Raw genomic sequence first — 18,267 nt, 5'->3', positions numbered from 1 at the left:
GGGCACTTCCACTTATGGTCCTATAGCTTAGGGAAATTAAAATCAAAAAGACACAGCCACCCCAAAGTTTGGAACGGCTCTGTTTACAAGAACCTCGTTTACAGTACAAGTTCAACATCGCAGAAAGTGAAAAATGGATAAAGAAGTTGTGGTATTTACTTACAAAGCAATATCACTCAGCAATGAAATCTGTGTCATCAGGCCCTTAGCAGCACAGTGAGTGGATTCAGGTATGATGATTCTAACTGAAATAAGTCACACAGAAAAAGAAACATCATAAGATATCAGTAATACACGGAATGTAAACTTGGCTACACAGGAACTGAATTACAGAACAGAACAGGGTCTCAAATTTAGAAAACCAACTTATCCTTGCTTAAGGGTAAAGGTGAGTTGGGGTGCTGCATAAATCCAGAGATTGAAATGAGCACAGATAAAGTTCCTTAAGCCAAATATGGAATAGACAAGAGCTACTCCTTGCTCAACGAAATGGACTCAACACCCCATATTAAACGCCTAAGAATGTACCTGACTAGTAAGTATCTTAAAACCTATGGATTGCTATGTGTCCAAAAGAGAATCAAGCATGTGTACAGGGGCATAAACGCAGCAGTGATAGGATTGGAGAGGTTCAGTGAGCAAATGAAGACCCTTTGAAGTCATATTGCATGGTACCCATTCCACGGGTTTCAACTACCCAGGTTTAAGGTATTCTTCCTTCAGCTAAAACATGCATGTGGAACCTAGAGTATGATCAACCATGTGATCGGGAGACGTGTTCAAATATGTCTCAGTTTTCCTCCCCTGGTACTCGGGTGCAACATTCCAGACGCTTTACTAACACTATCCCCACTTGGAGAGTCAGTCCCTTTAACCTCCTGTTTGGCCCAGTTTGCAATTTCTGCGGAAGATGAACAGGAATAGCGAGAACCAATGGGAGGCTAGCTGGAGGTGTCTGGACGGGCAAATTTAACTCTCATTTCCCACCAGGAAGAGGAATTAACCAAAGGCTCAGCATGCCGGACCGGAACCAGATTAGGGCCTGAAGCCATCCTGCGGTGTTGCGGCCAGGTCACAAGAAAGCGAGTTGAAGAAAGGAGCTCAGGGGCACTGTAATTCACAAAACTGCAGAGTTATAAATGACAGCTATCGTCCAAAAATAGACTGAAGTAAGGCTGCCAAGAGGACTTGAAAGCGGGGCAGAATTGCAGAAACCGATTTCAGGAGGTAGACTGGAATTGCATTGAAAGCATAGGAAAAGAGGCAGAACGTCCACAATGATGCACTTGGCCAAAAAGGGCGTATGCGTTTTTTCCTGAATATATTCAGGAAAAAACGCATACACCCTTTTTGGCCAACCAAGCAAGCTTGCAAAGGAAATGTGCACTACAATGAAGTCTCACTTCCCCCCGGTCAAAAGGGCCATCTGAAAAAAGTGTAAAATCCAGAAAGGCAGGACAGGCCATGGAGAACTGGGAGCCTTGTTATGCTGATGGGCGGGATGTAAATTGCCAACAGACACTCGGGAGAAGTGTATGGTGTTTCCTGAAACATCTAAAACACAAAGCAACAGAGCCTAGGGCACTGCCACTTATGGTCCTATAGCTTAGGGAAATTAAAATCAAAAAGACACAGCCACCCCAAAGTTTGGGACGCCTCTGTTTACAAGAACCTCATTTACAGTACAAGTTCAGCATCGCAGAAAGTGAAAAATGGATAAAGAAGTTGTGGTATTTACTTACAAAGCAATATCACTCAGCAATGAAATCTATGTCATCAGGCCCTTAGCAGAACAATGAGTGGATTCAGGTATGATGATTCTAACTGAAATAAGTCACACAGAAAAAGAAACATCATAAGATATCAGTAATACACGGAATGTAAACTTGGCTACACAGGAACTGAATTACAGAACAGAACAGTGTCTCAAATTTAGAAAACCAACTTATGCTTGCTTAAGGGTAAAGGTGAGTTGGGGTGCTGCATAAAACCAGAGATTGAAATGAGCACAGATAAAGTTCCTTATGCCAAATATGGAATAGACAAGAGCTACTCCTTGCTCAACGAAATGGACTCAACACCGCATATTAAACGCCTAACAATGTACCTGACTAGTAAGTATCTTAAAACCTATGGATTGCTATGTCTCCGAAAGAGAATCAAGCATGTGTACAGGGGCATAAACGCAGCAGTGATAGGATTGGAGAGGTTCGGTGAGCAAATGAAGACCCTTTGAAGTCATATTGCATGGTACCCATTCCACAGGTTTCAACTACCCAGGTTTAAGGTATTCTTCCTTCAGCTATAACATGCATGTGGAACCCAGAGTATGATCAAACATGTGATCGGGAGACGTGTTCAAATATGTCTCAGTTTTCCTCCCCTGGTACTCGGGTGCAACATTCCAGACGCTTTACTAACACTCTCCCCACTTGGAGAGTCAGCGCCTTTAACCTCCTGTTTGGCACAGTTTGCAATTTCTGCGGAAGATGAACAGGAATAGCGAGAACCAATGAGAGACTAGCTGGAGGTGTCTGGACGGGCAAATTTAACTCTCATTTCCCAACAGGAAGAGGAAATAACCAAAGGCTCAGTGTGCCGTACCAGAAACAGATTAGGGCCTGAAGCCATCCTGCGGTATTGCGGCCAGGTCACAAGAAAGCGAGTTGAAGAAAGGAGCTCAGGGGCACTGTAATTCACAAACCTGCAGAGTTATAAATGACAGCTATCGTCCAAAAATAGACTGAAGTAAGGCTGCCAAGAGGACTTGAAAGCGGGGCAGAATTGCAGGAAACCGATTTCAGGAGGTAGACTGGAATTGCATTGAAAGCATAGGAAAAGAGGCAGAACGTCCACAATGATGCACTTGGCCAAAAAGGGCGTATGCGTTTTTTCCTGAATATAATCAGGAAAAAACGCATACGCCCTTTTTGGCCAACCAAGCAAGCTTGCAAAGGAAATCTGCACTACAATGAAGTCTCACTTCCCCCCGGTCAAAAGGGCCATCTGAAAAAAGTGTAAAATCCAGAAAGGCAACAGGCCATGGAGAACTGGGAGCCTTGTTATGCTGATGGGCGGGATGTAAATTGCCAACAGACACTCGGGAGAAGTGTATGGTGTTTCCTGAAACATCTAAAAAACAAAGCAACAGAGCCTAGGGCACTTCCACTTATGGTCCTATAGCTTAGGGAAATTAAAATCAAAAAGACACAGCCACCCCAAAGTTTGGAACGGCTCTGTTTACAAGAACCTCGTTTACAGTACAAGTTCAACATCGCAGAAAGTGAAAAATGGATAAAGAATTTGTGGTACTTACGTACAATGCAGTATCACTCAGCAATAAAATCTATGTCATCAGGCCCGTAGCAGCATAATGAGTAGATTCAGGTACGATGATTCTAACTGAAATAAGTCACACAGAAAAAGAAACATCATAAGATATCACTAATACACGGAATGTAAACTTGGCTACACAGGAACTGAATTCCAAAACAGAACAGGTTCTCAAATTTAGAAAACCAACTTATGCTTGCTTAAGGGGAAAGGTGAGTTGGGTTGCTGCATAAAACCAGAGATTGAAATGAGCACAGATAAAGTTCCTTAAGCCAAATATGGAATAGACAAGAGCTACTCCTTGCTCAACGAAATGGACTCAACACCGCATATTAAACGCCTAAGAATGTACCTGACTAGTAAGTATCTTAAAACCTATGGATTGCTATGTCTCCGAAAGAGAATCAAGCATGTGTACAGGGGCATAAACGCAGCAGTGATAGGATTGGAGAGGTTCGGTGAGCAAATGAAGACCCTTTGAAGTCATATTGCATGGTACCCATTCCACGGGTTTCAACTACCCAGGTTTTAGGTATTCTTCCTTCAGCTAAAACATGCATGTGGAACCCAGAGTATGATCAACCATGTGATCGGGAGACGTGTTCAAATATGTCTCAGTTTTCCTCCCCTGGTACTCGGGTGCAACATTCCAGACGCTTTACTAACACTCTCCCCACTTGGAGAGTCAGCGCCTTTAACCTCCTGTTTGGCCCAGTTTGCAATTTCTGCGGAAGATGAACAGGAATAGCGAGAACCAATGAGAGGCTAGCTGCAGGTGTCTGGACGGGCAAATTTAACTCTCATTTCCCACCAGGAGGAGGAAATAACCAAAGGCTCAGCGTGCCGTGCCGGAACCAGATTAGGGCCTGAAGCCATCCTGCGGTGTTGCGGCCAGGTCACAAGAAAGCGAGTTGAAGAAAGGAGCTCAGGGGCACTGTAATTCACAAACCTGCAGAGTTATAAATGACAGCTACCGTCCAAAAATAGACTGAAGTAAGGCTGCCAAGAGGACTTGAAAGCGGGGCAGAATTGCAGGAAACCGATTTCTGGAGGTAGACTGAAATTGCATTGAAAGCATAGGAAAAGAGGCAGAACGTCCACAATGATGCACTTGGCCAAAAAGGGCGTATGCGTTTTTTCCTGAATATATTCAGGAAAAAACGCATACGCCCTTTTTGGCCAACCAAGCAAGCTTGCAAAGGAAATCTGCACTACAATGAAGTCTCACTTCCCCCCGGTCAAAAGGGCCATCTGAAAAAAGTGTAAAATCCAGAAAGGCAGGACAGGCCATGGAGAACTGGGAGCCTTGTTATGCTGATGGGCGGGATGTAAATTGCCAACAGACACTGGGGAGAAGTGTATGGTGTTTCCTGAAACATCTAAAACACAAAGCAACAGAGCCTAGGGCACTGCCACTTATGGTCCTATAGCTTAGGGAAATTAAAATCAAAAAGACACAGCCACCCCAAAGTTTGGGACGCCTCTGTTTACAAGAACCTCGTTTACAGTACAAGTTCAACATCGCAGAAAGTGAAAAATGGATAAAGAAGTTGTGGTATTTACTTACAAAGCAATATCACTCAGCAATGAAACCTATGTCATCAGGCCCTTAGCAGAACAATGAGTGGATTCAGGTATGATGATTCTAACTGAAATAAGTCACACAGAAAAAGAAACATCATAAGATATCAGTAATACACGGAATGTAAACTTGGCTACACAGGAACTGAATTACAGAACAGAACAGGGTCTCAAATTTAGAAAACCAACTTATGCTTGCTTAAGGGGAAAGGTGAGGTGGGGTGCTGCATAAAACCAGAGATTGAAATGAGCACAGATAAAGTTCCTTAAGTCAAATATGGAATAGACAAGAGCTACTCCTTGCTCAACGAAATGGACTCAACACCGCATATTAAACGCCTAAGAATGTACCTGACTAGTAAGTATCGTAAAACCTATGGATTGCTATGTCTCCAAAAGAGAATCAAGCATGTGTACAGGGGCATAAACGCAGCAGTGATAGGATTGGAGAGGTTCGGTGAGCAAATGAAGACCCTTTGAAATCATATTGCATGGTACCCATTACACGGGTCTCAACTCTCCAGGTTTAAGGTATTCTTCCTTCAGCTAAAACATGCATGTGGAACCCAAGTATGATCAACCATGTGAACGGGAGACGTGTTCAAATATGTCTCAGTTTTCCTCCCCTGGTACTCGGGAGCAACATTCCAGACGCTTTACTAACACTCTCCCCACTTGGAGAGTCAGCGCCTTTAACCTCCTGTTTGGCCCAGTTTGCAATTTCTGCGGAAGATGAACAGGAATAGTGAGGACCAATGAGAGGCTAGCTGCAGGTGTCTGGACGGGCAAATTTAACACTCATTTCCCACCAGGAAGAGGAAATAACCAAAGGCTCAGCGTGCCGTACCGGAACCAGATTAGGGCCTGAAGCCATCCTGCGGTGTTGCGGCCAGCTCACAAGAAAGCGAGTTGAAGAAAGGAGCTCAGGGGCACTGTAATTCACAAACCTGCAGAGTTATAAATGACAGCTATCGTCCAAAAATATACTGAAGTAAGGCTGCCAAGAGGACTTGAAAGCGGGGCAGAATTGCAGGAAACCGATTGCAGGAGGTAGACTGGAATTGCATTGAAAGCATAGGAAAAGAGGCAGAACGTCCACAATGATGCACTTGGCCAAAAAGGGCGTATGCGTTTTTTCCTGAATATATTCAGGAAAAAACGCATACGCCCTTTTTGGCCAACCAAGCAAGCTTGCAAAGGAAATCTGCACTACAATGAAGTCTCACTTCCCCCCGGTCAAAAGGGCCATCTGAAAAAAGTGTAAAATCCAGAAAGGCAGGACAGGCCATGGAGAACTGGGAGCCTTGTTATGCTGATGGGCGGGATGTAAATTGCCAACAACCACTCGGGAGTAGTGTATGGTGTTTCCTGAAACATCTAAAAAACAAAGCAACAGAGCCTAAGGCACTTCCACTTATGGTCCTATAGCTTAGGGAATTTAAAATAAAAAAGACACAGCCACCCCAAAGTTTGGAACGGCTTTGTTTACAAGAACCTCGTTTACAGTACAAGTTCAACATCGCAGAAAGTGAAAAATGGATAAAGAAGTTGTGGTATTTACTTACAAAGCAATATCACTCAGCAATGAAATCTGTGTCATCAGGCCCTTAGCAGCACAATGAGTGGATTCAGGTATGATGATTCTAACTGAAATAAGTCACACAGAAAAAGAAACATCATAAGATATCAGTAAAACACGGAATGTAAACTTGGCTACACAGGAACTGAATTACGGAACAGAACAGGGTCTCAAATTTAGAAAACCAACTTATGCTTGCTTAAGGGGAAAGGTGAGTTGGGGTGCTGCATAAAACCAGAGATTGAAATGAGCACAGATAAAGTTCCTTAAGCCAAATATGGAATAGACAAGAGCTACTCCTTGCTCAACGAAATGGACTCAACACCCCATATTAAACGCCTAACAATGTACCTGACTAGTAAGTATCTTAAAACCTATGGATTGCTATGTCTCCGAAAGAAAATCAAGCATGTGTACAGGGGCATAAACGCAGCAGTGATAGGATTGGAGAGGTTCGGTGAGCAAATGAAGACCCTTTGAAGTCATATTGCATGGTACCCATTACACGGGTCTCAACTCTCCAGGTTTAAGGTATTCTTCCTTCAGCTAAAACATGCATGTGGAACCCAAGTATGATCAACCATGTGAACGGGAGACGTGTTCAAATATGTCTCAGTTTTCCTCCCCTGGTACTCGGGTGCAACATTCCAGACGCTTTACTAACACTCTCCCCACTTGGAGAGTCAGCGCCTTTAACCTCCTGTTTGGCCCAGTTTGCAATTTCTGCAGAAGATGAACAGGAATAGCGAGAACCAATGAGAGGCTAGCTGGAGGTGTCTGGACGGGCAAATTTAACTCTCATTTCCCACCAGGAAGAGGAATTAACCAAAGGCTCAGCATGCCGGGCCGGAACCAGATTAGGGCCTGAAGCCATCCTGCGGTGTTGCGGCCAGGTCACAAGAAAGCGAGTTGAAGAAAGGAGCTCAGGGGCACTGTAATTCACAAACCTGCAGAGTTATAAATGACAGCTATCGTCCAAAAATAGACTGAAGTAAGGCTGCCAAGAGGACTTGAAAGCGGGGCAGAATTGCAGGAAACCGATTTCAGGAGGTAGACTGGAATTGCATTGAAAGCATAGGAAAAGAGGCAGAACGTCCACAATGATGCACTTGGCCAAAAAGGGCGTATGCGTTTTTTCCTGAATATATTCAGGAAAAAACGCATACGCACTTTTTGGCTAACCAAGCAAGCTTGCAAAGGAAATCTGCACTACAATGAAGTCTCACTTCCCCCCGGTCAAAAGGGCCATCTGAAAAAAGTGTAAAATCCAGAAAGGCAGGACAGGCCATGGAGAACTGGGAGCCTTGTTATGCTGATGGGTGGGATGTAAATTGCCAACAACCACTCGGGAGAAGTGTATGGTGTTTCCTGAAACATCTAAAAAACAAAGCAACAGAACCTAGGGCAATTCCACTTATGGTCCTATAGCTTAGGGAAATTAAAATCAAAAAGACACAGCCACCCCAAAGTTTGGAACGGCTCTGTTTACAAGAACCTCGTTTACAGTACAAGTTCAACATCGCAGAAAGTGAAAAATGGATAAAGAAGTTGTGGTATTTACTTACAAAGCAATATCACTCAGCAATGAAATCTGTGTCATCAGGCCCTTAGCAGCACAATGAGTGGATTCAGGTATGATGATTCTAACTGAAATAAGTCACACAGAAAAAGAAACATCATAAGATATCAGTAATACACGGAATGTAAACTTGGCTACACAGGAACTGAATTACAGAACAGAACAGGGTCTCAAATTTAGAAAACCAACTTATTCTTGACTAAGGGTAAAGGTGAGTTGGGGTGCTGCATAAAACCAGAGATTGAAATGAACACAGATAAAGTTCCTTAAGCCAAATATGGAATAGACAAGAGCTACTCCTTGCTCAACGAAATGGACTCAACACCCCATATTAAACACCTAAGAATGTACCTGACTAGTAAGTATCTTAAAACCTATGGATTGCTATATCTCCGAAAGAGAATCAAGCATGTGTACAGGGGCATAAACGCAGCAGTGATAGGATTGGAGAGGTTCGGTGAGCAAATGAAGACCCTTTGAAGTCATATTGCATGGTACCCATTCCACGGGTTTCAACTACCCAGGTTTAAGGTATTCTTCCTTCAGCTAAAACATGCATGTGGAACCTACAGTATGATCAACCATGTGATCGGGAGACGTGTTCAAATATGTCTCAGTTTTCCTCCCCTGGTACTCGGGTGCAACATTCCAGACGCTTTACTAACACTCTCCCCACTTGGAGAGTCAGTCCCTTTAACCTCCTGTTTGGCCCAGTTTGCAATTTCTGCGGAAGATGAACAGGAATAGCGAGAACCAATGAGAGGCTAGCTGCAGGTGTCTGGACGGGCAAATTTAACTCTCATTTCCCACCAGGAAGAGGAATTAACCAAACGCTCAGCATGCCGGGCCGGAACCAGATTAGGGCCTGAAGCCATCCTGCGGTGTTGCGGCCAGGTCACAAGAAAGCGAGTTGAAGAAAGGAGCTCAGGGGCACTGTAATTCACAAACCTGCAGAGTTATAAATGACAGCTATCGTCCAAAAATAGACTGAAGTAAGGCTGCCAAGAGGACTTGAAAGCGGGGCAGAATTGCAGGAAACCGATTTCAGGAGGTAGACTGGAATTGCATTGAAAGCATAGGAAAAGAGGCAGAACGTCCACAATGATGCACTTGGCCAAAAAAGGGCGTATACGTTTTTTCCTGAATATATTCAGGAAAAAACGCATACGCCCTTTTTGGCCAACCAAGCAAGCTTGCAAAGGAAATCTGCACTACAATGAAGTCTCACTTCCCCCCGGTCAAAAGGGCCATCTGAAAAAAGTGTAAAATCCAAGAAGGCAGGACAGGCCATGGAGAACTGGGAGCCTTGTTATGCTGATGGGCGGGATGTAAATTGCCAACAACCACTCGGGAGAAGTGTATGGTGTTTCCTGAAACATCTAAAAAACAAAGCAACAGAGCCTAGGGCACTGCCACTTATGGTCCTATAGCTTAGGGAAATTAAAATCAAAAAGACACAGCCACCCCAAAGTTTGGAACGGCTCTGTTTACAAGAACCTCGTTTACAGTACAAGTTCAACATCGCAGAAAGTGAAAAATGGATAAAGAAGTTGTGGTATTTACTTACAAAGCAATATCACTCAGCAATGAAATCTGTGTCATCAGGCCCTTAGCAGCACAATGAGTGGATTCAGGTAGGATGATTCTAACTGAAATAAGTCACACAGAAAAAGAAACATCATAAGATATCAGTAATACACGGAATGTAAACTTGGCTACATAGGAACAGAATTACAGAACAGAACAGGGTCTCAAATTTAGAAAACCAACTTATGCTTGCTTAAGGGGAAAGGTGAGTTGGGGTGCTGCATAAAACCAGAGATTGAAATGAGCACAGATAAAGTTCCTTAAGCCAAATATGGAATAGACAAGAGCTACTGCTTGCTCAACGAAATGGACTCAACACCGCATATTAAACGCCTAAGAATGTACCTGACTAGTAAGTATCTTAAAACCTATGGATTGCTATGTCTCCGAAAGAGAATCAAGCATGTGTACAGGGGCATAAACGCAGCAGTGATAGGATTGGAGAGGTTCGGTGAGCAAATGAAGACCCTTTGAAGTCATATTGCATGGTACCCATTCCACGGGTTTCAACTACCCAGGTTTTAGGTATTCTTCCTTCAGCTAAAACATGCATGTGGAACCCAGAGTATGATCAACCATTTGATCGGGAGACGTGTTCAAATATGTCTCAGTTTTCCTCCCCTGGTACTCGGGTGCAACATTCCAGACGCTTTACTAACACTCTCCCCACTTGGAAAGTCAGCGCCTTTAACCTCCTGTTTGGCCCAGTTTGCAATTTCTGTGGAAGATGAACAGGAATAGCGAGAACCAATGAGAGGCTAGCTGGAGGTGTCTGGACGGGCAAATTTAACTCTCATTTCCCACCAGGAGGAGGAAATAAACAAAGGCTCAGCGTGCCGTGCCAGAACCAGATTAGGGCCTGAAGCCATCCTGCGGTGTTGCGGCCAGGTCACAAGAAAGCGAGTTGAAGAAAGGAGCTCAGGGGCACTGTAATTCACAAACCTGCAGAGTTATAAATGACAGCTATCGTCCAAAAATAGACTGAAGTAAGGCTGCCAAGAGGACTTGAAAGCGGGGCAGAATTGCAGGAAACCGATTTCAGGAGGTAGACTGGAATTGCATTGAAAGCATAGGAAAAGAGGCAGAACGTCCACAATGATGCACTTGGCCAAAAAGGGCGTATGCGTTTTTTCCTGAATATATTCAGGAAAAAACGCATACGCCCTTTTTGGCCAACCAAGCAAGCTTGCAAAGGAAATCTGCACTACAATGAAGTCTCACTTCCCCCTGGTCAAAAGGGCCATCTGAAAAAAGTGTAAAATCCAGAAAGGCAGGACAGGCCATGGAGAACTGGGAGCCTTGTTATGCTGATGGGCGGGATGTAAATTGCCAACAGACACTCGGGAGAAGTGTATGGTGTTTCCTGAAACATCTAAAACACAAAGCAACAGAGCCTAGGGCACTGCCACTTATGGTCCTATAGCTTAGGGAAATTAAAATCAAAAAGACACAGCCACCCCAAAGTTTGGGACGCCTCTGTTTACAACAACCTCGTTTACAGTACAAGTTCAACATCGCAGAAAGTGAAAAATGGATAAAGAATTTGTGGTATTTACTTACAAAGCAATATAACTCAGCAATGAATTCTATGTCATCAGGCCCTTAGCAGAACAATGAGTGGATTCAGGTATGATGATTCTAACTGATATAAGTCACACAGAAAAAGAAACATCATAAGATATCAGTAATACACGGAATGTAAACTTGGCTACACAGGAACTGAATTACAGAACAGAACAGGGTCTCAAATTTAGAAAATCAACTTATGCTTGCTTAAGGGTAAAGGTGAGGTGGGGTGCTGCATAAAACCAGAGATTGAAATGAGCACAGATAAAGTTCCTTAAGTCAAATATGGAATAGACAAGAGCTACTCCTTGCTCAACGAAATGGACTCAACACCGCATATTAAACGCCTAAGAATGTACCTGACTAGTAAGTATCATAAAACCTATGGATTGCTATGTCTCCAAAAGAGAATCAAGCATGTGTACAGGGGCATAAACGCAGCAGTGATAGGATTGGAGAGGTTCGGTGAGCAAATGAAGACCCTTTGAAGTCATATTGCATGGTACCCATTACACGGGTCTCAACTCTCCAGGTTTAAGGTATTCTTCCTTCAGCTAAAACATGCATGTGGAACCCAAGTATGATCAACCATGTGAACGGGAGACGTGTTCAAATATGTCTCAGTTTTCCTCCCCTGGTACTCGGGTGCAACATTCCAGACGCTTTACTAACACTCTCCCCACTTGGAGAGTCAGTCCCTTTAACCTCCTGTTTGGTCCAGTTTGCAATTTCTGCGGAAGATGAACAGGAATAGCGAGAACCAATAAGAGGCTAGCTGGAGGTGTCTGGACGGGCAAATTTAACTCTCATTTCCCACCAGGAGGAGGAAATAACCAAAGGCTCAGCGTGCCGTGCCAGAACCAGATTAGGGCCTGAAACCATCCTGCGGTGTTGCGGCCAGGTCACAAGAAAGCGAGTTGAAGAAAGGAGCTCAGGGGCACTGTAATTCACAAACCTGCAGAGTTATAAATGACAGCTATCGTCCAAAAATAGACTGAAGTAAGGCTGCCAAGAGGACTTGAAAGTGGGGCAGAATTGCAGGAAACCGATTTCAGGAGGTAGACTGAAATTGCATTGAAAGCATAGGAAAAGAGGCAGAACGTCCACAATGATGCACTTGGCCAAAAAGGGCGTATGCGTTTTTTCCTAAATATATTCAGGAAAAAACACATACGCCCTTTTTGGCCAACCAAGCAAGCTTGCAAAGGAAATCTGCACTACAATGAAGTCTCACTTCCCCCCGGTCAAAAGGGCCATCTGAAAAAAGTGCAAAATCCAGACAGGCAGGACAGGCCATGGAGAACTGGGAGCCTTGTTATGCTGATGGGCGTGATGTAAATTGGCAACAGACACTTGGGAGAAGTGTATGGTGTTTCCTGAAACATCTAAAACACAAAGCAACAGAGCCTAGGGCACTGCCACTTATGGTCCTATAGCTTAGGGAAATTAAAATCAAAAAGACAAAGCCACCCCAAAGTTTGGGACGCCTCTGTTTACAAGAACCTCGTTTACAGTACAAGTTCAACATCGCAGAAAGTGAAAAATGGATAAAGAAGTTGTGGTATTTACTTACAAAGCAATATCACTCAGCAATGAAATCTATGTCATCAGGCCCTTAGCAGAACAATGAGTGGATTCAGGTATGATGATTCTAACTGAAATAAGTCACACAGAAAAAGAAACATCATAAGATATCAGTAATACACGGAATGTAAACTTGGCTACACAGGAACTGAATTACAGAACAGAACAGGGTCTCAAATTTAGAAAACCATTTTATGCTTGCTTAAGGGTAAAGGTGAATTGGGGTGCTGCATAAAACCAGAGATTGAAATGAGCACAGATAAAGTTCCTTAAGTCAAATATGGAATAGACAAGAGCTACTCCTTGCTCAACGAAATGGACTCAACACCACATATTAAACGCCTAAGAATGTACCTGACTAGTAAGTATCGTAAAACCTATGGATTGCTATGTCTCCAACAGAGAATCAAGCATGTGTACAGGGGCATAAACGCAGCAGTGATAGGATTGGAGAGGTTCGGTGAGCAAATGAAGACCCTTTGAAGTCATATTGCACGGTACCCATTACACGGGTGTCAACTCTCCAGGTTTAAGGTATTCTTCCTTCAGCTAAAACATGCATGTGGAACCCAAGTATGATCAACCATGTGAATGGGAGACGTGTTCAAATATGTCTCAGTTTTCCTCCCCTGGTACTCGGGTGCAACATTCCAGACGCTTTACTAACACTCTCCCCACTTGGAGAGTCAGCGCCTTTAACCTCCTGTTTGGCCCAGTTTGCAATTTCTGCGGAAGATGAACAGGAATAGCGAGAACCAATGAGAGGCTAGCTGGAGGTGTCTGGACGGGCAAATTTAACTCTCATTTCCCACCAGGAAAAGGAAATAACCAAAGGCTCAGCGTGCCGTACCGGAACCAGATTAGGGCCAGAAGCCATCCTGCGGTGTTGCGGCCAGCTCAAAAGAAAGCGAGTTGAAGAAAGGAGCTCAGGGGCACTGTAATTCACAAACCTGCACAGTTATAAATGACAGCTATCGTCCAAAAATATACTGAAGTAAGGCTGCCAAGAGGACTTGAAAGCGGGGCAGAATTGCAGGAAACCGATTTCAGGAGGTAGACTGGAATTGCATTGAAAGCATAGGAAAAGAGGCAGAACGTCCACAATGATGCACTTGGCCAAAAAGGGCGTATGTGTTTTTTCCTGAATATATTCAGGAAAAACCGCATACGCCCTTTTTGGCCAACCAAGCAAGCTTGCAAAGGAAATCTGCACTACAATGCAGTCTCACTTCCCCCCGGTCAAAAGGGCCATCTGAAAAAAGTGTAAAATCCAGAAAGGCAGGACAGGCCATGGAGAACTGGGAGCCTTGTTATGCTGATGGGCGGGATGTAAATTGCCAACAGACACTCGGGAGAAGTGTATGGTGTTTCCTGAAACATCTAAAAAACAAAGCAACAGAGCCTAGGGCACTGCCACTTATGGTCCTATAGCTTAGGGAAATTAAAATCAAAAAGACACAGCCACCCGAAAGTTTGGGACGCCTCTGTTTACAAGAACCTCGTTTACAGTACAAGTTCAACATCGCAGAAAGTGAAAAATGGATAAAGAAGTTGTGGTATTTTCTTACAAAGCAATATCACTCAGCAATGAAATCTATGTCATCAGGCCCTTAGCATCACAATGAGTGGATTCAGGTATGATGATTCTAACTGAAATAAGTCACACAGAAAAAGAAACATCATAAGATATCAGTAATACATGGAATGTAATCTTGGCTACACAGGAACTGAATTACAGAACAGAACAGGGTCTCAAATTTAGAAAACCAACTTATGCTTGCTTAAGGGTAAAGGTGAGTTGGACTGCTGCATAAAACCAGAGATTGAAATGAGCACAGATAAGGTTCCTTAAGTCAAATATGGAATAGACAAGAGCTACTCCTTGCTCAACGAAATGGACTCAACACCGCATATTAAACGCCTAAGAATGTACCTGACTAGTAAGTATCGTAAAACCTATGGATTGCTATGTCTCCAAAAGAGAATCAAGCATGTGTACAGGGGCATAAACGCAGCAGTGATAGGATTGGAGAGGTTCGGTGAGCAAATGAAGACCCTTTGAAGTCATATTGCATGGTACCCATTCCACGGGTCTCAACTCTCCAGGTTTAAGGTATTCTTCCTTCAGCTAAAACATGCATGTGGAACCCAAGTATGATCAACCATGTGAACGGGAGACGTGTTCAAATATGTCTCAGTTTTCCTCCCCTGGTACTCGGGTGCAACATTCCAGACGCTTTACTAACACTCTCCCCACTTGGAGAGTCAGTCCCTTTAACCTCCTGTTTGGCCCAGTTTGCAATTTCTGCGGAAGATGAACAGGAATAGCGAGAACCAATGAGAGACTAGCTGGAGGTGTCTGGACGGGCAAATTTAACTCTCATTTCCCACCAGGAAGAGGAAATAACCAAAGGCTCAGCATGCCGTACCGGAACCAGATTAGGGCCTGAAGCCATCCTGCGGTGTTGCGGCCAGCTCAAAAGAAAGCGAGTTGAAGAAAGGAGCTCAGGGGCACTGTAATTCACAAACCTGCAGAGTTATAAATGACAGCTATCGTCCAAAAATAGACTGAAGTAAGGCTGCCAAGAGGACTTGAAAGCGGGGCAGAATTGCAGGAAACCGATTTCAGGAGGTAGACTGGAATTGCATTGAAAGCATAGGAAAAGAGGCAGAACGTCCACAATGATGCACTTGGCCAAAAAGGGCGTATGCGTTTTTTCCTGAATATATTCAGGAAAAAACGCATACGCCCTTTTTGGCCAACCAAGCAAGCTTGCAAAGGAAATCTGCACTACAATGAAGTCTCACTTCCCCCCGGTCAAAAGGGCCATCTGAAAAAAGTGTAAAATCCAGAAAGGCAGGACAGGCCATGGAGAACTGGGAGCCTTGTTATGCTGATGGGCGGGATGTAAATTGCCAACAACCACTCGGGAGAAGTGTATGGTGTTTCCTGAAACATCTAAAAAACAAAGCAACAGAACCTAGGGCACTTCCACTTATGGTCCTATAGCTTAGGGAAATTAAAATCAAAAAGACACAGCCACCCGAAAGTTTGGAACGGCACTGTTTACAAGAACCTCGTTTACAGTACAAGTTCAATATCGCAGAAAGTGAAAAATGGATAAAGAACTTGTGGTACTTACGTACAATGCAGTATCACTCAGCAATGAAATCTATGTCATCAGGCCCATAGCAGCATAATGAGTAGATTCAGGTACAATGATTCTAACTGAAATAAGTCACACAGAAAAAGAAACATCATAAGATATCACTAATACACGGAATGTAAACTTGGCTACACAGGAACTGAATTCCAAAACAGAACAGGTTCTCAAATTTAGAAAACCAACTTATGCTTGCTTAAGGGGAAAGGTGAGTTGGGGTGCTGCATAAAACCAGAGATTGAAATGAGCACAGATAAAGTTCCTTAAGCCAAATATGGAATAGACAAGAGCTACTCCTTGCTCAACAAAATGGACTCAACACCGCATATTAAACGCCTAAGAATGTACCTGACTAGTAAGTATCTTAAAACCTATGGATTGCTATGTCTCCGAAAGAGAATCAAGCATGTGTACAGGGGCATAAACGCAGCAGTGATAGGATTGGAGAGGTTCGGTGAGCAAATGAAGACCCTTTGAAGTCATATTGCATGGTACCCATTCCACGGGTTTCAACTACCCAGGTTTTAGGTATTCTTCCTTCAGCTAAAACATGCATGTGGAACCCAGAGTATGATCAACCATGTGATCGGGAGACGTGTTCAAATATGTCTCAGTTTTCCTCCCCTGGTACTCGGGTGCAACATTCCAGACGCTTTACTAACACTCTCCCCACTTGGAGAGTCAGCGCCTTTAACCTCCTGTTTGGCACAGTTTGCAATTTCTGCGGAAGATGAACAGGAATAGCGAGAACCAATGAGAGGCTAGCTGGAGGTGTCTGGACGGGCAAATTTAACTCTCATTTCCCACCAGGAAGAGGAAATAACCAAAGGCTCAGCGTGCCGTACCGGAACCAGATTAGGGCCTGAAGCCATCCTGCGGTGTTGCGGCCAGTTCACAAGAAAGCGAGTTGAAGAAAGGAGCTCAGGGGCACTGTAATTCACAAACCTGCAGAGTTATAAATGACAGCTATCGTCCAAAAATAGACTGAAGTAAGGCTGCCAAGAGGACTTGAAAGCGGGGCAGAATTGCAGGAAACCGATTTCAGGAGGTTGACTGGAATTGCATTGAAAGCATAGGAAAAGAGGCAGAACGTCCACAATGATGCACTTGGCCAAAAAGGGCGTATGCGTTTTTTCCTGAATATATTCAGGAAAAAACGCATACGCCCTTTTTGGCCAACCAAGCAAGCTTGCAAAGGAAATCTGCACTACAATGAAGTCTCACTTCCCCCCGGTCAAAAGGGCCATCTGAAAAAAGTGTACAATCCAGAAAGGCAGGACAGGCCATGGAGAACTGGGAGCCTTGTTATGCTGATGGGCGGGATGTAAATTGCCAACAGACACTCGGGAGAAGTGTATGGTGTTTCCTGAAACATCTAAAATACAAAGCAACAGAGCCTAGGGCACTTCCACTTATGGTCCTATAGGTTAGGGAATTCAAAATCAAAAAGACACAGCCACCCCAAAGTTTGGAACGGCTCTGTTTACAAGAACCTCGTTTACAGTACAAGTTCAACATCGCAGAAAGTGAAAAATGGATAAAGAAGTTGTGGTATTTACTTACAAAGCAATATCACTCAGCAATGAAATCTGTGTCATCAGGCCCTTAGCAGCACAATGAGTGGATTCAGGTATGATGATTCTAACTGAAATAAGTCACACAGAAAAAGAAACATCATAAGATATCAGTAATACACGGAATGTAACCTTGGCTACACAGGAACTGAATTACAGAACAGAACAGGGTCTCAAATTTAGAAAACCAACTTATGCTTGCTTAAGGGGAAAGGTGAGTTGGGGTGCTGCATAAAACCAGAGATTGAAATGAGCACAGATAAAGTTCCTTAAGCCAAATATGGAATAGACAAGAGCTACTCCTTGCTCAACGAAATGGACTCAACACCGCATATTAAACGCCTAAGAATGTACCTGACTAGTAAGTATCTTAAAACCTATGGATTGCTATGTCTCCGAAAGAGAATCAAGCATGTGTACAGGGGCATAAACGCAGCAGTGATAGGATTGGGGAGGTTCGGTGAGCAAATGAAGACCCTTTGAAGTCATATTGCATGGTACCCATTCCACGGGTTTCAACTACCCAGGTTTTAGGTATTCTTCCTTCAGCTAAAACATGCATGTGGAACCCAAGTATGATCAACCATGTGAACGGGAGACGTGTTCAAATATGTCTCAGTTTTCCTCCCCTGGTACTCGGGTGCAACATTCCAGACGCTTTACTAACACTCTCCCCACTTGGAGAATCAGTCCCTTTAACCTCCTGTTTGGCCCAGTTTG

The 18,267-nt window shown here is 43.8% G+C and overlaps 1 long non-coding RNA gene across 2 annotated transcripts in view; it reads right to left on the bottom strand.

Annotated features, from left to right (window-relative positions):
* The window catches only part of LOC307181485, a 309,892-nt gene that overhangs the window by 186,749 nt on the left and 104,876 nt on the right, over positions 1–18,267 (bottom strand). The gene's annotated exons all lie outside the window — the stretch shown is intronic.

Source organism: Stenella coeruleoalba, assembly GCF_951394435.1.
Source record: "Stenella coeruleoalba genome assembly, contig: scaffold_271, whole genome shotgun sequence".
Classification (NCBI taxonomy): domain Eukaryota; kingdom Metazoa; phylum Chordata; class Mammalia; order Artiodactyla; family Delphinidae; genus Stenella; species Stenella coeruleoalba.
The sequence above is the reverse complement of the archived record's forward strand: the minus strand, read 5'-3'. Positions and strand labels throughout refer to the sequence as shown.